This window comes from Schistocerca gregaria, chromosome 2 (assembly GCF_023897955.1).
Source record: "Schistocerca gregaria isolate iqSchGreg1 chromosome 2, iqSchGreg1.2, whole genome shotgun sequence".
Classification (NCBI taxonomy): domain Eukaryota; kingdom Metazoa; phylum Arthropoda; class Insecta; order Orthoptera; family Acrididae; genus Schistocerca; species Schistocerca gregaria.
The window spans coordinates 58,149,291-58,175,850 of NC_064921.1; positions in this window are offsets into that span (position 1 = coordinate 58,149,291).

The following is a 26,560-nucleotide window of genomic DNA, read 5'->3' on the forward strand; positions in this document are numbered from 1 at the left end:
CTCGATGTCTATTCATAGTAATTTGTTAATGATGACACAGACAACATGTACTTCACAACAGGACCACATATTTACACAAGCAGCAACCAGTTGAAACACACAAGTTCACTTATCAACGCCCAACAACAGCTATCACTTCATCTAAACAGCTGCACAAACACGCACTCAGAAAAAGAAAATTGTAAATCTCCACATTGTATCAATGCTTATTTATACATAATCCATTCCATGAAGTAAATCTGATTATATACGCAATCGTAATCACCTTTCATAGTTCAGATCCCACAAATAATAAAAATCATTCTACATCACTTCACCATATACATTCAGAAACAAGTATTATAAATGCATCTTACTTTTCATCAAGTTTTGAGTTGTATGCAGCAATTGTTTCTCCTGTACTATTTCGCTAAGCTACCATAATGCTCATTCTGGTCAATATCATAGCGCCAGGAACATTAATATAATGAGACACACGAAGTAAGAGTTGCATAAAGTATATAGCAAATTACCTCACGCTGAACACAGGAAATTGGAAATGCTGTTCAACACCACATGGTAAGAACATTCAAAATCAAATTAACATTGACAAGAGAAATTCATATTATCAAAAGACATGATATATACTGAAGCTTTACACATCAGTGGCCTAGCACTAACAAATCCTTATTGATTCCCAACGGAAAGAGCAGTATTGTTGGAGAGCTCACCCTTCCTCTCTGAAGTTTGGTTGTATTTCTTACTAGATCATTGTAAGTGCTCTGGTTTCATACTGATCACGCACAATCACATCAGCACACATATCATGTTATACATTTACAATACACAGTCCAAATGCCGATTCAACTCTCAATTCTGATTTAGCATGTGCTGTGTGGTTCGCAGGTTCATCGATAGTCTCTCCCTGAATGACTGTGACCTCCACCAAATCACACTCTACCAGCACCAACAACCAACCCAAGTCCTCAACCTTCTTAACCATTTTTTAAATATCTTCCTATTTTCTCATAACTCCTCTAAACTAATCTTCAAATGTTCAAAATTGGTTTGTAAACTATGTAGTAACGTTGTATGATTTCATGTATGTTCCTGAATTTTAGTAACATCTTTCTTGCTAAGTGTCACCTCAAGTCTCTCTGAGAAATCTGTTGTATTCTTCTCATATTCCTGACTTAAGTTCCTAAAGTCATTTTGCTGCTGCACATTTTGTTAAAATGAACTTCCTCAAATTTATTATTATACTCAGGAACAGTGACAAGTGCACTTTCTACAGTAGAAATTCTCTCATCAAGAGATGAATGTAGTTTTTGTCTCAATTACGTCCTAAGCCCATCTAATTACTTTGAAAAATCTCACCTACAAATTCAATTTACTGCTCTAAACTATTCACCCATCAACGTTAAGTGAAAATTTGGTTAACAACCTGTCAGTTTACTCTGTAGCAATGGCCACAGTTATTTTCCCCATTTCTCATCAAGCCCTTCATAATGGATTCTGTTTCGTCTGACATATCCTTACTCATTTCTTTACTATTAGCTTCTAAATCCTCCCAAAGAGTCTTTGCATTGGATCTGTTACTTGGTTCTAAGTCTTCCCTAAGCAGCTTTACACTATCCTTTTGCTTGTTTGAAATGTTTCACTTCTACATGCCAATATTGCGTTGAGAAAATTTTTATGAGTATGCTATGGACTTGAAATAGTAACCTATTCTCTCACCAGAGAAGTGAAAGCTGTAGAAACATCTGCAGATACATCGCAACTACTAGGAGATGCCACCAACTGAGCCCTATCAGTAGTAACTGATCCCTCATTCATGACATCATTCATACCTTTATTCAAAGCGTTAACGCAACTGATTCCAACACTCTCTAAATTTTAACACACATTTTAACTGAATCACTATGAGGCGCAATATCCTCTCTCTGAACAGCAAACAACAAGAAACCAGAATCAGAATGCTCCAACATGTTACCTTTTCCACCTCTTTCCTCACGCTTTTTCAGAATATGCTTCTCCACCCTACACTGAATAATATAATCGCCAATAGCCACCTCCAACGATAACTTCAGATTCACAAACACCACTACAATAAAGAAAATTATACACCACTCACTAAACCTTGAACAGTTGTTTACACCGCAAAACCACTCACTAGACCTTGAACAATTCTTTACACCGCAAAACCACTCACTAAACCTTGAACAATTCTTTACACAGCATCTAATTATCGTGACAAAGAACATAAGCATTCTGACTTCCTTCTCAGTACCACAGACCAGCATCAAAATTAGAAATTACAGAAAAGTACATGATAGGAAAAAATACTGAATTATGAAAAAAATATTACAATAGAAATTAGATATTTAAAAAATATACTGCTAAGTGCTAATCACAGCACTATGTGATGGTACACAAAACCCAATAGAGACCATCAGTATATCCAACACTTTCCTATATACTGAAAGAGGTAAATTACACTCTCCTCAACATTTAAGCACCCTGTAGTCATCTGGAAATGCCACCTCAGCCGGTCATGTACCTCAACTCATTCACTATAAGACATCACCGGTTGCGTTGTGGTGGGGTTGGGGCGATGAATTTTCTCAAACCAATACTTCAACTCACAAAAATTGATTTTCTAAGAAAGGTTAGGCTCCAAGCTGATTCACAATGCTATTAATTTCAGCATTAAACCAGTTGAGTTCTATAGATGATTCCTATTACAAATATCTTATTCATGAAACTAAATAAGCAGATGGCAATTCACTCTTCACGTCTAACGGAATAAAATTATAATGCACCAGCATACACTTCTGAAAATGATTATCCCAGAGTGCCAAATACAAGAAAGAAAAATAACACTTGAGAAATAGATCTTCTCACCAACATACAGAAATTAAAATTTTTACAGACTACAAAATAATTATGATGTCAAGATGAATAAGTTGAAAAAAACGAAGACAAATTCACTTGCAATTCTTAAAAAATAATCTGCTAGTCACTGAACATAGTGTTTCCCCATATTTTTAAAGTCGAAGATAATTTTTCAATGTCTAATGAAATCTTAGTAGAATTTTATGTTACAGCCCAATGCCATTATTTCTTATTTATCTACATTGCGTTAAACCTAATACAGTAAATAGGAAATGCTCAGAAATATCCAGAATTATCTTCCTAGCAAATTGTGAAAACTAAGCTTGTCTCGGTAAACTTCACCACTACAACATCATTAACTGCTCCAGTTCCGTACTTCAAAGTACAGATAGAGATCTAAATGCTCATTAGATGGTTTGCTAAACATCAATATAAGTGTAAAAATATGTACACCCATTACAAGTAGTAATACCATGATACACAGAGTTTAATCAAAAAGCTGATAAGCCTTGCGGTTAAATGACGGAAATAGTAGTAAAAAAAACAATCACGTCTACAAAAGGAGAAATTTTGCACAAATACAGTCCACAACTATAAGGTTTTACCCAAGTAAATACAACAGGATTGATTCATGACGGCATTTTTGATCCGTCGTTGCAACTACAAAAATGCGTGATTTTTTTCACCAGACACGTTTCGCTTTATTGATATAAAGCATAATCAGTGGTCTGTAATTAAGTTATTTACATTTTGATTTGTATTTTAGATCGAAAACAGTTCGTTAAAAATAGGTTGATTTGGACTTACCATTCAAAAAATGGTTCAAATGGCTCTGAGCACTATGGGACTTAACAGCTAACAGCTGTGGTCATCAGTCCTCTAGAACTTAGAACTACTTAAACCTAACTAACCTAAGGACATCACACACATCCATGCCCGAGGCAGGATTCGAACCTGCGACCGTAGCAGTCTCACGGCTCTGGACTGCGCGCCTAGAACCACGAGACCACCGCGTCCGGCGTACGTACCGCGATTTTTCGGCTGATATCTCGCTTACGTCAGGAGATGCTATCTGCTAGCAAATCGTTGCTTCTTTTGCGCTAGACACTGATAATTTTGGTATAACTTTCACATGTTTTGCAGCAGTATGCATTTCACACAACACACTTTTACGCACAACACTGTATTCTGTATGTTTTTGCTCTTCAAGTATGTGTTGTTGGTCGTGTTTTGTAGTGTTGCCAACACAAACTTTTCATTACTTTATCTTCGACCTACAACATATTTTAAATTATATTATTGTATGTCTGTAATTCTATTTAATTTTGTTTCAGTACATTTATGTACTGTGTAACGCTAGAGAAAGAATAGAAATGGAAAGAATTCTTCTCTATTTTTATTTTATTGATTCTTTTTATGGGAGGAGAAACTACAATGAGTGGACATAAGTACACAGCAGTGTGATGGAGTGTGAGTTAGAGGAGAAGGTGAGGAGCAATAAGTGAAATGAAACTGTGAGTGTTCGTGGGTCCTTGTGGGAGAGTGCAAGGGGTGAAGGATAGAAAAGGCTCTTTTTCATGTTATTTCATCAGTTATTCTGTATAGAATCTGATTTCCAATATCTATCAGGTCATCAATGAGCAACTGTTTATTTTGTGTTAATGTTTTTTGTATGTGGAAACATTTTTGAAAACGGAGCAGGTGTCTGTCTTTACTGATTTTCATGATATCCCTACTGCTTGCAGTATTTCTTGGTCTATGGTGTTCTTCTTTTGGTGATCGCAAATGTTGAATGATTTGAACTGTATTTGAATGTACTGATGTGTTCCTTATAACTTGCGTCAAATATCCTGCCAGTTATTTCATATATATATATATATATATATATATATATATATATATATATATATATATATATATATATATATATAAGTTGAAAAATTAAAAATTCTCTCCATTTCTATTAGTTCTCTACTGTTACACGGTACATAAATGCACAGAAACATAATGACATAGAATTACACAAACATAATAACCTAATTTAAATGATACTGTATGTCAAGGACAAAGTAGTGTAAAAGCTATGTTGACAACACAAAAAACACAAACAGCAACACATACTTGAAGTACAGAAACTAACAAAATACAGTGATGTGCATAAAACTGTATTGTGATAAATGCATAGGGCTGCATAACATATAAAAGTTTAACCAAAATTATCAGTATCAAACACAGAAGAACAACGATGTGCTAGCAGACGGCATTTTCGGATGGAAGTGAGAAATCTGCTAAAAATCACTATAAATTGAAACCAATCTATTCTTAAGAAGCAGTTTTTCTACCTAACACCAATCAGAAACTAAATAAATTAAATACAGACCGCTTACAATGCTTTACCCCAATAAAGCAAAACATATATGTTGAAAGAATCACACATTTTTGTAGTTGCAACTACAGATCAAAAATACCCTCATGATCTGTACAGCAACTATGGACACTATGACTGAACTGAAGAATTTCATGCAAGGTTGATGAGCATTTTTAGTTGGCCTCTATTAGCTGTTTAAGAAGATTCATTTTCATTTAATAATCATTATAAACATAATGATCTTATGCCAAAGTAGATAAATGTAATCATAAAAATCAGTTTGATAACAACAAAACTTTCCAGACAGGCCGCTAAAAATGCTGGGCTGAACACGAAATTAAATCACTGTATACAAAGAAAGAGACGTTAAAGAAAGAGTTATACGAAATTCACCTTCTGGTAGCACAAAAATTAAATAATCTGGTATATTTTTACTTCCATTGTGGAAGATGTCGAAAAGTGCATATGCAGAGTATAAAGAAAATTGCGGCTAATGCACAATAAGGAAATTGAAAATCTCGAATTGTGCCACACAATACCCCATAACAGCAAACACATTCACATACTCAATTTATATTCTAGGTTAATCAATCTTACAGATATAACACCAGATGAAAACACCGATTTGACTCACCAGCAAATGAACAACAGACACAAGATCTCATAATATAATCTGAATATATCCTCACCACAAAGAAATGGAACTGGTAGTGTAACCATAGGGGTAAGTAGGGAGTTAATAAAAGAAAATATTAATAACACACCAACAGAGATTAAAAAAACAATAAATTCAAAAATAATTGTGATGAAACACAGCTTACAAATGTAATGAAAAAATTGCAAAAAGAAAATGTTATTACAACAAAATGTGACAAAGTTTATAATGTTGTCTTTATGATAACAATAGAATACATAGAAAAAACAGAAGAATTCTTTACCAAAAACATCATAAAAAAGTTAAAATCAAACCCAACTAACAGACTTCAGACACACGTTAAAAACACACTCAAAACCATGGAGTATACATTCATAGACAGAGGGAAACAGAGACTTGCACAAAAAAACCTCTAGCCCCCAACATGAGATATCAACCAAAGGTCCATAAAGAAAGTAGTCCAGTCCATGCAATAGGAAATTTTAGACCAGCTCCAACATACCTACTAGCAAAACAAATGCAGTCACAGCTGACCCAGTATTATAAACTTGAAAATGATACAAAATCAGAAATAACTGTCAACTGGTAGAACATATAAAAGTCTCTCAAATCCCTGACACAACAACATTGCTCTTCTTTGATGTATAAGGTATGTACAGTTGCATCCCTGTTAATAAAACCATAAAATAATTGAAGAAATCCTGAAAACACAATCAGTTACATTATGAACATACTGAAGAAACCATAAAATTATTACAGTTAATAACACAACAAAATTATTTTGAATTCAGTCAAGAATACTTCATACACAAAGGTTTGCACATGTCTTCCCCTATCTAAGGAACGTTAGCCATCATTATTATGAATCATACACAAAAACTAATATTTGAAGCATAAAACAAAGTTACAGCATCATCTACTAGTACAGATACTCGGATGACATAATATGCTTCGTAGAGAACCTAAAAACAGAATACAGCAATTACATAAATACATAAATACTGTTCCCAAAAATATAAATTTCACAAGAGAAGAAGAACAAGAAAGCACACTCAACTTCTTAGACATAACCATAAGAAAAGACAATAATAAACATACATTTAACATATACAGAAATCCCACAACAAGTGACATAATTTTAAATGAAACTTCAAGCAACCCACAAAACCAAAAACAAACAGTAATCAGAAACATTTTAAACAGACTGAATAGGATCCCCCTAAACTCTTCTAATTACCAAAAAGAATTTGTCATTATAAACAAATAGCATTAAAAAGATTGACACAATGAAACAGTGTTAGACAAACTAAACAAAAAAAAGAACCAAATAATGGAAAAACTAACCACCAAATCACATTAACTCGTACTATTTGCACTACAACAAAACAAATGGCATACTAAGACCTACCACAACGAATTACTCATAAAATAGGGAACATATTCAAAAAACAATGCTGAAAGATTGCTTACAAAACAAACCATTCTATACACAAGCACATCCCAAAGATAAAATCAAAGCCAGACAGATACCAACAATGGTATCTATCAGCTCAGTTGCAGATCTTGTGAGAAGATATACACTGGAATGACTGGGAGGACACTAGACACAACACACCACTTAAATATGATACAAATCATACAACATTTGCAGATCATCTAAATGAATATCACATAGACTAAGCAATATTGTAAACGATATTAATATCATCAAAATCAGTAAACACAGACACCTCCTCTCTTTCCCAGAAAATTTCCACATACAAAAAGCATTAACACAAAATAAACAGTTGCTCAAAGCCCAGATAAGTATTGGAAACCAGACTCTATATGGAATAATTGATGAGATTACATGAAAAAAGACCCTTTTCCATCTTTCACCCCTCCCACCCTCCCACAACCACCCCCTCCCTCCCAACCCCCCACTCACAGTTTCATTTCAGTTATCGCTCCTCACCTTCTCCTCTACCTGTCACTCCATCACACTGCTATATACTTGTGTCCACTCATCATGGTTTCCTCGTCCAATAAAAAAATAAATAAATAAATAATAAGAAAAAGAATTCTCTCCACCGCTATTCCTTCTCTACTGTTACACAGTACAAAAATACAATGAAATATAATTAAATATGATTAAATACATACAATTATCTAATTAAAAAAATGTTGTAGGTCAAAGACTAAGTAGTGGAAAGGTTACGTTGGCAACACTACAAAACACAAACAACTACACATACTTGAAGTAAAAAAACATACAGAACACAGCGGTGTGCATAAAAGTGTCTAATGCAGAAAAGCAACGATATTCCCCCAGATGGCATCTCCTGATGTAAGCGAGATAGCAACTGAAAATCAAATCAATCTATTCCTACCTAACTGTTTTTCGATCTGAGAAGCAGACCAATATGTAAATAACTTACTTACAGACCACGGATGATGTTTTACCTCAATAAAGCGAAACGCGTCTGGTAAAAAATTTCACTAATTTTTGTAGTTGCAACGACGGGTCAAAAATACCTTCATTAATTATAAAGCAACTAAGGACACTATGGCCAAACAAATAAAGAACTTACACAGGATTGAATCTAAGGCTGCCAAAATGACCAGTAAATCTGTTTATGATCAGAAAATATGGTGGCAGAGACATTCGTCAATAAGGAATGCCGAATGTGTGTAGAAAAACAAGTAACACTCCCGAAGGTAGTGATAAACAAGCCCTGAAACCTTCAAGCTATGAAAATGTATGATCCTCATGTGCCAGAAGCAACTGTTAGAATAGCTGTCTCTTGAAACTGAACACAGACGGTATCACATGCCCATAAAGGCAGTACACCTACCTGAACGTTTTAGCTCGACGATTACAGCGTCGAGCTTTGCACAAATAATGTCTCCTCAAGTTTGTAATCGTCTTCATACGTAAAAATACATTCATCAGCTGAGTGTAGGTTTAAATCGTGACTCTCACTCTCATGTAACACCATAGCAGTGAGAAAAATTAAGTATTTCAATGCTTAACAAACAGTAGTCAGTTAAACAGCAGCTTTCGGCTCACGGTTATCAGCAGCTGCAAATTAATAGCACGCACAGAATATTGGATTATCATGTGATGCTTATGAGATCGGAATTCAGTGATCGATTTCCTATACTCCTTGAGTGGCTCCAAGTCGTAAAATGATGCCACAGATTTTGGACCGAATAGAAAGAATGATAACGTATATTTCGACGAAAAGCCGAAAGGAAATTTGATAAGCAATTATATTGTCACTGATTACCAAGAATCGATTTTATAGGTCTGCAGGGGTACTCAGATATTCAGGTATGGGATTTACGTTCACGACAAGCAAGTTCTTGAGAAAGTGAAAAAGTACGATATGATAATCAGCTTCCATTCAGTTAAGTACACTCTAAGGTAAAAAAAAGGCATACCACGAGGGAATTGTCAGAATGGAACGGAGATCGGTAGAAGTGATGTACATGATTGCAATTTCAGAAGCAATGGATGATTTATTCAACAAAATGTGCTTCACAAATTCAGCAAGTCAATAAGGTACTAATCTACCTCCGACCCTTATGCAAGCAGTTATTCGACTTGGCACTGACTGATAGAGTTATTTGACGTCCTCCTGAGAGGTATCGTGCCAAATTATGTCGAACTCCGTGTTAGATGGTCTAAACTGCGAGACGTTTGAAGACATTACCCATAACTCTCGTAATGTTTTGAACTGGGGAGAGATCCGGTGTCCTTGCTGGCCACTGTAGGGTTTTATAAGCACGAAGAGAAGGAGTATTAACTCTCGCCGTGTGCGGGCGGGCGTTATCTTGTCATGAAGGGCAACAAACCGGGCTGCATAATATCGTCGACGTACTGCAGTGCTTTAAGGGTGACAACCGAAGGGGTCCCGCTATTAAAAAATGGCACCCCATACCACCATAACTGGTTGTCGGGCGGCATGGCGGGTGGCAGTCAGTTTGACGCCCCACCAGTGCTGTCCCTGGGGCATCGCCAGAGAAGTCTTCCCTTGTCGTCGGGGCTCATTTCGAAGCGAGGCTCATCACTGGAGACAATTATACTCCAGTCAGTGAGATTCAAGGTCCGTGACGTGTTTGAACACAGCCCGGACAGTGGTAAGATAGGCAATTGGTTGTCGCTCACAATACGGCAGGAGTGGTGGTCTGAGATGCCATGTCTTTTCAAAGCAGGACTCCTTTGGTTGTGATCTGCGGCAGCCTCGCAGTGCAGCGGTACATCGACACCATTCCACGCTATGTTTTGTTGAACTCCATGGCAAGACATGTTGGGCTTAGACTTGAGCAAGATAATGACTGACCATACACGATGAGGTTTTATATCATTTGTTTTAGTCCTCGTCAAACTCTGTCTTTGTGAAGAAAGTCGCTGGAACTTTCCCCAGCTGAGAACAGTTGAAAGGCATTGTGGATAATTTCCGCCAACCAGCTCGAGAGTTTGACGATCTAATTCGGCTATTGGAGAGAATTTGGCACGATGTCCTTCAGGAGGACATCCAGCAACAAACTACAATGCGAATTACTGCTTACGTAAGGGCCAGAGATGGCCCATCGTATTATTGGCTTCCCAAATTTATGAGGCTGTTTCTTTTGAATAAATCATACAATTTTCCCGAAATTGTATCCATTTATTTGTCTGTACACATACATCATAACTACTGAATTCCGTCCCATACAGAAACTTCATTCGTGGTGCACCTTTTTTGTCTTAGAGTGTATTAGCAACCTATGAGCTTCCAACTTACCACATGTAAGCGCACATCCCAGTTCCTGTGCGTGGAGTAATCGCCAGTGTAGCCTCGCGACAATATTCTACTGGTCGAAAGTAAACAGACTCGCCAAAGACGAAAACATTCAGCAGCGACAAAGCAAAGGGGTTACTACAATGCTCGGATCGCTTCATCGAAAGTGACTGCATCAGATTCATGTAAAGTGTACCATAGATAAACATCCGATCGATTACAAGAAAAAAGTAAAAGTAAAAAATAAAAATAATACATAGGTTGGGAAGAAGTGAAAATGGCGCGTGAACTGGAACTTTAATGTGGACGAGGATGCGCCTCCAGAGAATGTAATGGCTTGTGATGGAAGAATCGACAGATCAGCGAAGCATTAATGCAATATACCCCTGGATGTGCACCAATGCCGCCTCTATACCTTCCGAGACACCAGCGCGCTTCCAACGCAGTACTGGTAATAAGTAGAGTATTATGCGACAAGTTGTGGAAGCTCTTACTGTTGGTTTGAAGTTCTCATTTTCCTCAAATTTATCACTGATATAAGATGATTTTCATTTGTTGTTGCACCTCAGTCGCACATTTCAATTAGATTAAAAGTTTCAATCACACTTTATTATCGTCAGATCTAAGGTGTTGCGTCAGAAAAACGTCTTGTCTATTAAAACTACACACCAAAGCGTGGTGTGCTGGCGCAACTACTTAGATCTGAAGATGGTCCAGAGTTACTGAATCATGTAATATAATTACAAAACGTGCAACCAATACGCAACAACAAAAGAGAATTACGTTGAACATCAGTACAATTTCTGAATCTCTCATAAAGACTACGTCGGCTATAGAGCTGTCAGAGATTCCCTTACCGCCTCACTCTTTGGTCTGAATGTGTAAGAAAGTGCAGCAGGCTCGTTCCACCTCTACGAGGGCATTCAAACAGCTTCTGGCGCCGGAAACGCGGAGTGCGTCCAAAGCTGGCTTGCGAGTGCAGATAAAGCCAGTGGTTACTGCTCCATGGCGTCTGCTGTCCTCATGTCTGCTCACCCTAAAAACTGCTGAGACGGGATAAAGGGTGAACAAAACAGTCACCACACGCTAGCTACGCTACACACAGATCCCTGCTACAAGTTACCAACTTAATGCCCGAGGCATTCCATGAAACAGAAAAGCTTGGCTCATAACTCTCTTCACACATTTACAAATTTATTCCACACATTACAGTGAGCTCTCTGAATTTAAAATGCCATGCGGCCTTAACTAGGTACAACACAAAATCAATATTTATTTGCAGTGTCATTTATTCCATAGTTCACGGATGCAACGTAAAGCAATTGAAAGAATCGAAGTGGGTAAGATTTTCTTCGAGGTAAAATTAAAAATTATTACAGGTTGATCATTACTATAAATAAAATAGTCGATTTATTAAATTTCAGCACGCCATTTATCACACACCAACAAAAAAGGGAATCGCACATTGCAGAAGAAAAAACATTTTCAGATCTTAATCCTCCTTGCATCTCACATCGAAGACAATATGCATGCATGTCTTAGCATCAAATGATGTCAAAACGGAATGTTACAAATCAAACAATCAATATTTTCATACCACGAAATAAATTAAAAATTGTGGAATGCACATAAGAATAATACGCCGCTACGAATGACATTACACCTTCCGTGTGTATAACACGCAATGTACCAGCTTTTCCATAATCGCAAAAGCAACAAGTACACAAACATAGTTTGATACAAAGCAAAAACATAAGCATATAATCGATTACGGGAATTCCGACTCAGGCATTTACTGAACACGTTTTACCTGTGAGTATTTATAGATGTAAGGAAAAGCCAATTCACAGCATATTAATTGGCCGTAGAAAGGTCTTAGTGGTCACCTTGTGGCGCTGCAGCTGGTGTAGTGGTGGCACCTGGAGGTCACGTCACTCTCCAACCCCACCTAAGTCATGACGCTGAGTGATCTGAACGAGACAGTCGTCCGCATGAAAGCAGAGCAATAACAAGAACTACGTGCAGTAGTGACGGTATTTGTCTGTTCGCACATGATGTTCTCAAGTATGGAGAGAACTGATCTGTTATGTCAAAATATATGGATTAAAAACCTTAAGTCAAGATCCCAAAAAATCGCTTTATTGCAAACTAATTTCAGCTCTGATGAGTGGTCTTCAGATCAGAAAATACAGAAAATTGCATATAAGACACGAACAATAACAAGATACATTTCATCAATGAGCTTACATGATGCGATACATACGACTATAAAATTATTACTTCAGTCAATGTGTATAAGCCACCAGTCCTTGCATTATATTGTATTGAACTGGGGACCTAGAAACACCGGAGGACCTAGAAACGCCGTGGCCCTCGGTGGTACACAACACCAGAACACGCCACGGTAGTCCATTCACTCCAGCACCACCCCACACCGAACTCGGGGTTATTTCGCAGTTTGGCCCCCAGTGGGTCTGCCCAGGAACATCTCACACTAGTTGAGTGTAATCCCAATGTAACTGAAGCGGAATAAGGGTAAGTAGCTCGCAATCGACGAGGCAGATGGAAAACTGCCTTAAAAACCATTCACAGACTAACCGGCACACCGGACCTCGACACTAATCCGTCGGGCCGATTCGTGCCGGGGACCGCCACGCATTCCGGCTCGGAAAGCAGTGCGTTAGACCGAACGGCTAACCGGGCGGGTCAGGCCACTAGACATTACCCCTCGTCATAATCCGCTGAGTATAAATGCTGTTATTAAATTTAAGGATTGTACAGGAACGTATATACAGCAGAATGTATTATATCGAGACAGAAATAAAGACCGGGGAAAGTGTATTTCTTAAGAGGTATTAGACTATTACCATGTGTGTAGGAAAAGACTGTAATTGGTTGTAAAATTTTTTACGACGTTGTTAATTTATCGCATACAGATCTACTGCTCATATTGAAAATCTGTGTGTTGATACAAAGTAATTTAGAACGGTAAGAGTTACGTAGTCCATATGTGGATGTAATCAAGACCCAACACCCGCAATGCTGACTGCAGGAACAAGGAAGTACGTGTACTACGGGTGTCAGAGAACTGACCGATATGAGGCTTCATGGCTGCTCGAAATCAGTAACTGCCTGATGGTGCTATCAACCAACTGCTTTTATAATCTAGTGGACTATAATAATACACAGAGCGACAATATAACGAAAATTCTGCGAGTTTTACTTTATATAGAATGCAATAAACTATGTTTAGTTTCACTAAATCTGTAGTAAGAATAAATCGAACATTACCTGTTCGCTGAGTACTACAAAACCTAGAAATTCAGGATGAAAAGGAAAATAGCGCGAAGTCACAACTGAAGCAGTATAATATTTTTGAATACAGAGTAATGTGAACAGTACCAACGATCCAAATCGGTATATCCATAATACTGAGTATTAAGAGGAAATGATACTGTAACGCTATGTCCAGGTGCCAAAGAAAACCAGCGTTATGCAGGATGATTCAGCTGCCCCTACTTAAGAGTCTTATGCAACGCACAATGAATTTAAATACTGTGTCCAATGTCTTCATATTCTCTCGCGTGCTCCGTGAGAACTAGTAGTCCTACACTAAAATGAACAGGACATTTTGTAGGAAATTTATTGTACTTAAATGCTGCTCTAAGATACACTATCGCTGCAGGCCGTAGCTTTAAAGTTATTCAAGAAAAACAAATGTTGCCATTAAACCAGTTTTTGTTGAGTAGCCCGAAAAACGGGCGTCTAGCGAAAACATATCACAATAGAAAATATAATTGCATTAACTTTTCCTACAAAAAGGTCCTGTTCATTTTTTTCTAGAGGACCAATTGTCGACGCGCAGCAAGCGAGAAGGTCGGCTCGGGGGAGACATGAGCTGTCATAGCTTCTAAGCAGGAGTTGGCGCAGCGGAAGGATCTCTATGCGAAATCATTGTGCGGAAAATGGTCAAATCAAACTTATTTGCAGTGATAACGACGTAAATATTCAAAATAAAAATGATTTCACGTGAGTATTCAAACCACAACCCTCGGGTTACTGTTCCGTAACCTTTCCTTTGCGCCAGTAAACTGGCTGTAAAGTATGCCAACATAAATGGCCCACGAATGGTCCTATGCCCCATTTTGAAACACTTTACCATCTGGAGCTCCCCTTGCACGTGCCGTAAATTTGGACGAAATCAGTGATGACCAGCAGGTGCTATCGCCTCGTAACAACAATTAGCCAGTCTCGTCGTAGGACGTACATTCAGCTAGTGGAAGCACGAAATCAGAATTTACATCTACGGAACTGCGACAAAATCTGCCCATTTGACAGTACTCTAATGTACACAAATTTTTGAAACTAACATAGTCAGCTAGCTGAAAGCTTCAGAAAACAAATTTTGACTCATACTTATGTGGCCAATGTGTATTGTATTTTATGATCATAATTATCTACCTCAGATCATTGCTATAAGGCTTTAGAAACAGCCTAAGCAAAACTGTGCCCTCAAGACGTAGGTAGTGTGTGCATTCAAATGCTTTGGGACTCTGATCACACTGCTTCCTATGTCACTCCACAGTCCGAGTACTCACAATTACAGAATAAAAGACACTACTAACATTCAAAGTTCAAAGAACAAAATATCACCACCAGAAAGACACTGATCACTGATCTGACACGCTCTGCTGTCTACTCAACGCACTCTATCCAGGAAAAAAAGGGGACAGAGAGAGAGAGAGAGAGAGATAGAGAGAGAGAGCTTTCGGTGGACAAGAAGAAAAAAAATACAATGAAACGTTTGTGGTTGACACAATTCTTTCGTGTCGTATTTTACTAAACAGCTGTAGCGCTCAGCTAAGTCCCAATTATAAGTAGTCTCCAAGAGGAATAGAAATATGGTTTTAGGTATTACACACATTTATTGACGAAATTTAAAATGCTTTCACACACTAAATCAAGTATTTCATTTAGAACTGTATGTATGTCTTGAAACACCATAACTGATTGTGTGAAAATTACCCACAAGAAACTCATCAACTGTTTCATAATGAGAGCACTTAGCGACATACAAGAAACCTTATACGTCAATTCAAACCTTTTCGAAACTTTTGCTTGCTGAGACGCCCCACAAAATAATGTAAGGAAAAAGTTCATCCCTTACTACACTATTGGCCAATAAAATTGCTTCACCGCGAAGATGCCGTGCTACAGACCCGAAATTTAACCGACACGAAGAAGATACTGTTATATTCGTCACCGCCCTATTGAAGCATCACCCGGCGTGATGATGTTGCGTGCCATTGGTTACACGTCTCGGTCACCTCTGGTTCGCATTGACGGCACTTTGAACAGTGGAAGATACATTTCAGATGTGTTACGACCCGTGGTTCTACCCTTCATTCGATCTCTGCGAAACCCTGCATTTTAGCAGGATAATGCACGACCGCATGTTGCAAGTCCTGTACGGGCCTTTCTGGATACAGAAAATGTTCGACTGCTGCCCTGGGCAGCACATTCTCCACATCTCTCACCAATTGAAAACGTCTGGCCAATGTTGGCCGAGCAACTGGCTCGTCACAATACGCCAGTGACTACTCTTGATGAGCTGAGGTATTGTGCTGAAGCTGCATGGGCAGCTGTATCTGTACACTCCATCCAAGCTCTGACTCAATGCCCAGGTGTAACAAGGCCGTTATTGCGCCCAAATGTGGTTGTTCTGGGTACTGACTTCTCAGGATATATGCACCCAAATTGTATGAAAATATAATCACGTGTCAGTTCTAATATAATATATTTTTCCAATGAATACCCGTTTATCATCTGCATTTCTTCTTGGTGTAGCAATTTCTATGGCCACTAGAGTGCATTTTCGGTGTTAGTACCTTAAAACTTGAGCATGAGGTACGACATTTTCATTTATTAGTAATTTTCTACTGACTCCATTGGCAATACATTTTTCAGACAGTACTCACATATGCCACTGAAAGTACCTCTAAAATTAAATCGTTTTACGATGTATATCACAGGAGATACGAGATTATAAATATTGCTATCCGTTAAAAACTAGGTTTTCTAGAAGCTTAGCTGTTTCTATTTCGAATACAAGTGTGAGAGGGGTGACTAGCCTTAGACGTCTAGTCTGCGGCGTCCCGTCATCGCACAGTCCCCTCCTCAGAGCTGGACATGCTGAGTAGGCTACTCTACCGGAAGTAGGGAGTATGCCATAATCTGCCCTGTTGTACAGTTCTCGGATCCTTCAAGAATGGGACAATCCTGCTCCACGTTAATTCCCTTTATCCTGTTGTGACAGCCGTGACAATGTATTTGCTTTTTTCCTATTGTTCCAAAGTGAACGCTTCTGTACCCGCTACCGAAGTATCTGTGGGTGGTTCTGAGCGTTAAGATGATAAAGATCGCGGACGAAAGGCTGGATGTCAATGTCTGACGATCCGTTCACTCGCCCATTTGTGAACTATTTCGGCATTAATTAAGCCGAGAGAAAATGAAGAATCGCAACTTACATATTATTACGGTTTGTGTCAGGGGAAGCGAGGGTCCAGAGGGGAGCGTCACGTTCTTCTTCTTTTGGGGCGGGGAGTGTGGGGGGTGGGGGTACGTTCCTTCCGTTGTCAGGATGCACGATAAGCGATGTCCAACTCAGATGTTTGGTGAGTCATCTTAACCACCTGTTCGTACCTTCAAAGTAAGTTCCCTATCCGTCACACCACATAACACCACATAAAAATATCCCCAAAGTACGCTTAGATCACGAATCAAAATCCACTGTAGAAGCAACATTAAAGCTCACTTCCTCAATGTCTCAATGTTTTGCAGACGGACTTTTCACTACAGTTGTGGTTTGAACGTTTCGAGCATCCTTTTCTGCTGGTATGTAGCACTCTGCAACTGAATTGATGCTCAATCCATTGATTGCAAGCACTATTAGTTGTGTTGGTTTCAAAACAGTTACTTGCAATACTAAATACTAAAACTATAACCGAGCGAGGTGGAGCAGTGGTTAGCACACTGGACTCGCATTCGGTAGGACGACGGTTCAATCCCGTCTCCGGCCATCCTGATTTAGGTTTTCCGTGATTTCCCTAAATCTCTTCAGGCAAATGCCGGGATGGTTCCTTTGAAAGGGCACGCCGATTTTCTTCCCCATCCTTGCCTCACCCGAGCTTGCGCTCCGTCTCTAATGACCTCGTTGTCGACGGGACGTTAAACACTAATCTCCTCCTCCTCCTCCTAAAACTATAGCGTTGCACGCGTTGTCACGCTGTATACAATGTAACCTTTGAGATATTGTTCCTATCAAAGGTTAGTTTACAGACTATATTTTGTAAATGCTTGACCTATGTCGATCAACAATACGTAAGTGCGATGACGGAGGCGTCGTACGCCCAGTTACACCCTACTTTAATTAAATAGTAGATCCTTAGTTCTTGGTAGCCTATGTTAGAATTTCCAGCAAGCTCACAGTAATCCTCATCCTAAATAATTAATAATTAATTAATAATTCATTAATAATTAATTAACACCTTATACAGTAGAGTGTGTATTTCCACAGTTAGGGTAGCACAGCCTATTTATGTACATAGGGGTCTTGAACCCACTACTAACTAATAATTAACCTTTTACCTTAAGAGTTTATTCCACGTCACCTTTGTGTCTACAGATAGTGGACGCTCTTACATATTATTTTATGGTTATTGTATGTTTCATTAAGATATTTCAGGTTTCCTAAACACAACGTTGGCCATCTGTGCATAAAGTCGTAAATGATGCTCTAAGATTTACACACCCACTCAATCATAAATGCGTAGCCGTGTAGTGCCATAACATAATAACGTTAGTCAAATTTCGCGATAACAAATTGACGCATTACTCCATTTATAATGGAGATTGTGTTAATTCCACCTTCTGCTAACCTAGTTCATCCCCTGACGACAACGTGCGGAACCATACAACACAGCGGTCATCATATGTGGTTTTTTAATCTAACAAGCTATAAACTTAACGTCCAAGCAAATTTCTTACCAGTTACTTAAGTCTCGGTTTACAGTTATTTCTCGTCGGGATTCTATGTACTTGGTGCCTTGTCCTCTCACAAATTACCGTTTAACGTTATAGGGAATTCCCCAGTACATAACATAAAGACAGCCAATGGCACACACCTTTGACTTTCCGTGCTCGCATGCGCGTGATTCGCCGTCGTGCTCAGTTCATACCTGCGTGAAAGTCAGTTCGAACGTGGCGTCCGTGGCTAACCGACTGCTTTCCACGAAGTGGCGCCGGGGCTGTTCTTCAGTTACGTAATGTAGCTTGACATGGTACCACGGTACTTCAGCTTTTTATGTTTGACCTTGCCTTATTCTAGCATGTATTCGTTTATTTTATGCTTCTAAAGAAGTCTACATTACTGTAGCTGTAACCTGGGTAAAGACCAGTAACATCTCGCATGTGAAGCGGATTTTTTACATATTAATTTATAGCAGTTGCTGACAGGGCTGCATCATGTTAAAAATTCTTAAACTTACAATACTCACTCAGTAAACGAAATAATTTAACAAAAAGAAAAAAAAGTAGTGTTAAGGCGTAAAGTCAAGCGGCGACACGCCGGTCGGGAACAAAAGGGAAAAGAAGGCTGTGAGAAGAAGTTAAGCCAACCACACACTGAGCGTACCTCCCTCCAGGACGACAACGCGACACCAGCGGCTCCTACGTGAAGAGGACATAAGCGCTGCGACCTTTTGGTGACGGCCCAGTTCAATAGCAGCTTCAAGAACAGTGACTTGGATAGCAGCGTCAACGTTACAAACTTCGATAGCACTTCAGGAAAGACTTTTGTTAGCTAGAGATGAGCAGTCACTGCAGAGACTGATGATTTCGTATGTCGCCCCTTCGCCTGCGACACATCTGTGTAACTGCCGAAGTTAAGTATTTCTATTTGCCTTTATGTAATAAAATTCATTAATACGAGTTGTTTGATTGTCTGTCTAGGAAACCGGGTATGCAGAACTCCTAGACACCACAAGACTGACGACGAGGCTGGACGAAACAAGAAGTTTTGTGGAGTTATACTCCGACTGACATGTGCAGTAGAGCGCCCGAAAAATGGGGGGATGTCAGTGTGACACAGCGTCGATGGGAATGTAAAATATTAACATTTTAAATTATCTGTGAGAGGTAGGACACTCACCAGACAGCATTAGTCTCTGTCGTGTCCAGTGTTGTTACCAGACCTGCTAGCGAACGTAAGGAGCATGAGCAGCACAACATGCTGCTTGGTGTCTGTGAAGAACACGCAGATGCCGCCTGCCGTGTGAGACAGCGTTGACAGCACCTCGCACAGTTTGAAAGGAGCCTCGTTATAGGTGTCCAGTTGGCTGTCTGGACGGCTCATGCAGTATCGAGATTTCTCTGGCATTAGTATGAGACAGTGGCCTAACGTCGGACTGCACGGAACGTTAGCGCAGACATACTTGTCGTTAAGGTTCTGCTCGACGGCAGCTGTCGGCCGCGGTGGTCTCGCGGTTCTAGGCGCGCAGTCCGCAACCGTGCGACTGCTACGGTCGCAGGTTCGAATCCTGCCTCGGGCATGGATGTGTGTGATGTCCTTAGGTTAGTTAGGTTTAGGTAGTTCTAAGTTCTAGGGGACTGATGACCACAGCAGTTGAGTCCCATAGTACTCAGATCAATTTTTTTGACGGCAGCTGACCGTCGCACGGAAGCGTCGCCATATTTCATACCAGGCACACCTGAGAACAAGTAATGATTCTCTGGAAATTTCTGTGCCATCCCGCAACACTGATCGGAGACTGGCAGCGGCTGGACTAGGGAGTCAACTCCCATTCGTAGGCTACTCTTAATACGTCTGCACAAAACGTAGCGTCAGGAGTGGTGCTGTGACCGAAAAGCACGGACTACTGATGAATGGCGCCGCGTTGTGTTCAGCCGTGAGTTACCGTTCTGAACTACCGTGGATGGCCGTCGTCGGTGTATATGGCGGCGAGGGCAGAGGTCCCAATCTTCCAATGTTTTGAAGAGGCACAACAGTCATGGTGTGGGGAACCGTATGGTGTCCAGCAGCAGTTCACGGACTTCCCGTGCCCTGGTGTATCACCACTGGCAGGGGTTGTGCGGAATACAGTGGCCGATGCGCAGTGACTAGTTTTCGTCCAAACCGCTAGGCGAGTTTATTCGTTTGTTCAGAGGCGAGACCAACAAGAATTTGCAACCTTTTAGCCGGACCGCGATAACAGAATCGATGTGCACTCCCTGCAAACTTTCTCACGAAATTTTACAGACCCTATTCGGTAAAAAAATTCATTTTTAATTTACTTTTAGCTTTAAATGTCAGACTGATTACGATATGCCCATCATTTCGTTAATGGTTGTACTTTATGTGATATTTGCGTGGCAGTAAGACACTGCACGAAATTCGAGAAAGTTTTGCAATGAAAGGTATGGTTTGGTAAGATACTGCATAATATGTTTCTGGATATGAAATTTAACTACAATGTTGAATTTTTCTTTAGATTTCGGTTGAGGTCTATATGTCGATAATCTCGATAAAACTGATCTTATGTACCACACCCATTTGCGATCGCACCGCACCAGCAATAAATCCAGAGTGAAATATCCACAATATTCTTTATATTTCATAAACGGTTTGAAGCATCGAAATGAGTTTGTTACAAATGGTAGCACACCACGAGGAGAGTCATTACGCAAAACTTATTCCAGTAACTAAAGACTTTTCGGAAAAACAAATATAATAGATGATGAAACGCGAAATGCTATGGATTTTGGAACCACGTTAGTGAAGTCGTTATACCTCACTTAATAAACTCCAGAATTGTCTCGCTATTGGTGAGGTGAGGTTGTGTAAAATCCTCTGAGTTTTGGAAAAAGAAGCAAATTTTAACATGGCACCAGGAGAAATGTGGAGATTTTACTCATAATTCCCCACTCGTGACACTCCTCTTCAATTTACAAATGGTTAAAAAACGAAGAGGAAGTAAATCGCAGCATTTTCGGCGGAATAATTTGTACATACTAACCAAAGACGAGGTGACACACCTTTCTGGTCACCATGCAAGTGCGGGCGTGCAGGGGCTCCTCTTGATATTTACAAAAAATATAAGTGCAGGCTTCAGTCTAGGGGTAACGACTTTTTATTACTAATCAATACGCCGTCGGTCCAGCGTTCGAGACACAATAGCGCTTAAATTTTGATCAATAATCAGCCTCGGCGGCCGGAGACTTCCTGCATAAAAAGTCACCCTCACTCCGCCAACGGCCTTGTCAAGGAGGGAGGAGGAACGAACAGCGCTTCAGGGCATTCGCTTGTCCTTCGGGTGGAAAACTGCCACTAAGGGTGGAATAACTGCCAATGATCAACAGCATGAAGATGCTGAAGACAATGGAAACCACTGCATTAAAGACACATAAAGTGTGACCATTCGACATGTGCCTGAATTTTGAAAAAGTGTCATGATGACCTCTACGTTGGTAAAAGATTCCGGAACAGTCTGCATTAGGATCCCCGAGACTGCCAACGGGGACGTGACCATGAGAAAAAGATTTAATGACGAATGAAAAGACAACGTTCTATAAGTCGTGGCGTGGAATATCAGAAGCTTGAGAAGCTTGAAGTGGTAGGGAATCTAGAAATTCTCAAAAGTAAAATGCAAAGGATCAATCTAGATATAATAGTGGTTAGTTAAGAAAAACTGAAAGAAAACAAGGATTTCTGGTCAGGTGAGTATAGGGTAACACCAACAACAGCAGAAAATGGTATAAGGGGAATTGAAAGAAGGTATGGTAAAGCGTGTTACTGGAAACTGTTCAGTGATAGTGTTGCTCTTATCAGATTCGACAGCAAATTAACACCGACGACGATAGTTCAGCTATACATGCCGGCGTCGCAAGCTGAAGGTGAAGAGATAGAGAAGGTAAACGAGGATACTGAAATGTAAATACAGTACATAAAAGGAGATGGAAATCTAATAGTCATGGGGGACTGGCATGCAGTTGTAGGGGAAGGAGTAGAAGAAAAGGTTAGAAGAGAATATGGGCTTGGAACAAGGAATGAGAGAGAAGAAAAACTAACTGTTCTGTAATAAATATCAGCTGTTAGTATCGAATATTCTGTTCAAGAATCACAAGAAGAGGACGTCTGCTTAGAAAAGGCCGGGTGTTGCGGGAAGATTTCAGTTAAATTACATCATAGTCAGGCAGAGATTCCGAAATCAGATACTGGATTTAAGGTGTACTCAGGAGGAGATATAGAGTCAGATTACAATAGAGATGAAAAGTAGGCTGAAGTTTAAGAGATTACTGAATAAGAATCAATGCGCATTTAAATGGGATACGAAAGAGTTAAAGAATGAAGAGGTAAGATGGAATCTCTTCGAGGATATACATACTGCGATTAAGTAATAGCTCAGTATGCAGTTCAGTTGAAAAGAAACGGACATCACTAAAAAGAGCAAACACAGAAGCTGGAAAGGAAAACTTTGGTACAAAGAACGTAACTACAGAGAAAGTTCTCCTAGGCTTTAGGTACTGCGTTAAGGAGTATCTCAATAGATAGCTCAGTTGAAGAGGAATGAACATCTCTATATTTTGGAAAGAAAAACGCAGGTGCAAAGAAAGTAACTGCGAAGGAACCGTGGGTAACAGAAGAAATATCAAAGCTGATCGATGAAAGAAGAAAGTACAAAAATGTTCAGGGAATTCAGGAACACAGAAATAGAGGTTGCTGTAGAATGAAATAAGTAGGAAGTGCAGGGTGGCTGAGACGGAATGGCTACATGAAAAGTGAGGAAATCAAGAAAGAAATGATTATCGGAAGCACTGACTCAACATATAGGAAAGTGAAAACAATCTTCTATGAAATTTGAAGCTATGGTGCTAACATTGAGGGTGCAACGCGAAATGTTGAGAAGAGAGCGGATAGGTGAAAATAGCATATTGAAGGCCTCTAGGAGAGGGAAGATTTGTCTGATCAAACAGTCGATTTAGAAGAGATATGGAATCCAGTATTGGGATCAGAGTTTAAGAGATCTTCGCAGGACTTAAGGTCAAATAAGGCAGAATGGATAGACAATATTCCACTAGAATTTCTAAAATCATAGGGACAAATGGCAACATTACGACTATTCATGTTGGTGTGGAATGTATGAGCCTGCTGACATACTATATGACTTTTGGAAAGATATCATCCACTCAATTCCGAATACTACAGGAGCTGACAAGTGCAAGAATTATCGCACAATTAGATTAACAATTCATGCATTCAAGTTGCTGACAAGAATAGTATATGGAGTGATGACAAAAACTGAGGATGTGTTAGATGATGGTCACACTGGCTTTAGGAAAGGTAAGACAGTCAATTGTGACATTGTCGTTGATAATGGAAGCAAGACTAAAGGAAAGTCAAGACCCGTTCATAGGCTTTGTCGACCTGGAAAAAGGTTTTGACATTGTAAAATGATGCAAGATGTCCGAAATTCTGAAGAAAACAGTGGTAGGCTATTGTTAGAGATGGGTAATATACAATATGTACAAGAGACAAGAGGGAATAAAAAGAGTGGACGAGCAGAATCAAGCACTCGGACTAAATAGGGTGTAGGACAGGATTGTAGTCTTTCGGCCCTATTGTTCAATTTGGACATCGAAGAAGCAATATGCAAATAAAAGAAAGATTAAGGAGTGGAATTAAAATTCAGTTTCAAAGGATATCAACGATAAGATTCACTGATGACATTGCTATCATTAGTGAAAGTGAAGAACGATTACATTATCTCCTGAGTGGAGTGAAGAGTCTAAGGAGCACAGAACATTGATTGAAAGGAAATCGAAGAAAAACACAAGTAATAAGCAGAAGAAATGAAACCAGCAGAAAACTTATCATGAGGGTCGATCGCCACGAAGTAGATGAAGTTAAGGAATTCTACTGCGTAGGCAGTAAGACAACAATGATGGATGGAGCTGGGAGGACATAAAAAGCAGACTAGCACTGGCCAGAATGGCATTCCTGACCATGAGAATTCTGCTATTACCAAATTTAGGCCTTAATTTGAGGAAGAAATTTCTGAGAACGTACGTTTGGAGGACAGCGTAGTACGGTAGTGAAACGTGCATGGCGGGAAAACCGAAACAGAAGAGAATCGAGGCATTCGAGATGTGGTGCTACAGATGAATGTTGACAATTAGGTGGACCGATAAGGTAAGAAGTGAGGGGATTCTGCACAGAATCGGAGAGAAAAGAATATGTTAAGACCTCTGTTAAGACATGAGGCAATGACTTTCATGGTACTACAGGGAGCTTTAGAAGGCAAAAACTGTAGAGGAAGACGTTGGAATATATCCAACAAATAACTGAGGACGTAGGTAGCAAGTGCTACTCTGAGATGAAGAGATTGGCGCAGGAGAGGAATTCGTGGTGGACCACATCAACTCAGTCAGATTACTGATGACTCAAAAGGAAAGGATTGCTTCAGTTTAGAATGGCACTCCCTCTCCAGCGCTCGTTACTTCCCCTACAGCGACTGCCTGTACCCCACCACTGACACTCTCCCCACGCTTGCCCTTCCGTCTGCGCATCTACGGCCCACGGTATTCTGCGTGCGCTATACCTCAGTATCGTGCTGCCAGTTTCCAACAGGACATTACTCATCCTCGCACGGCACGAGTTTCTGCGACCTGTCTGTGTGGCGGCAAGGTACTCGCAAGATCGATCATGTGCGTTCCCAACAATAGAATGTTCGTGGATCCAGCTCGCGAGTCAGCTGCGTGTCACTCCCAGTACCCAGGACGTCAGGGAACAGTTGGAACGGCAGTCGGCCAGCTCGCCACAGGAGAGGACACAACGGCGTTGTCACACCCTTACTAATCGAAGCACTGCACGCATCCAGGACAGAGGGGGTGCAAGGCCACGCTCATATGTGGCGTCATGTTGCCAAGATCTCTGCAAATTTGACTCGCTTTTCTAATCACTGAAATACTCATATTCTCTCAACCTGTTAATTTTCTTTTTGTCAGGCTGCATATTTTGTCACTGTATTTCAAGTCACCCGCCTTTTACATTTATGACGAAACTTTGAGGTCTTCCACTACTCTCTTTGTAGTTCGGCGAGACGTTGGACAAATAGTACTTGAGCGATGTGATAGTTTTGGCGAAGAAATTTGGAATATTGGAAGCTCCTACGCTGAGGGGAAATTCCTCTTGTAACATTGACGAGTCTTTTTCTTGTGGTCCCTCAGCAGCATACGTTCACAGCGGTAGGCCGTGAAGCCTACGTTTTGAACTTTTTCATGTATAATGTCTGACATATCTTTAAAATTACCTGCCACTGTCCATCCACCGCTGCTAAAAATAAAGTACCAGTGGTATGAACTGCAGTATCTTATGGCACCGTGCATCACATGATATACTGCGAGCCATGGATGAAGGGTATCAGACGGATGCCATATTACTTGACTTCCGGAAACCGTTTGACTCGGTGCCCCACTGCAAACCCCTAACTAATGTATGAGCACATGCGATTGGTTCCCAAGTATGTGAGTGGCTCGAAGACTTCTTAAGTAATAGAACCCAGCACGTTGTCCTCGATGGTGAGTGTTCATCGGAGGTAAGGGTATCATCTGGAGTGCCCCAGGGAAGTGTGGTAAGTCCGCTATTGTTTTCTATCTACATAAATGGATAGCATCTATCCATTTACATCTATCTACATAAATGGATAGCAATGTGCGGCTGTTTGTTGATGATGCTGTGGTGTACGAGAAGGTGTCGTTGAGTGCCTGTAGGAGGATACAAGATGACTTGGACAGCATTTGTCATTGGTGTAAAAAATGGCAGCTAACTCTAAATATAGATAA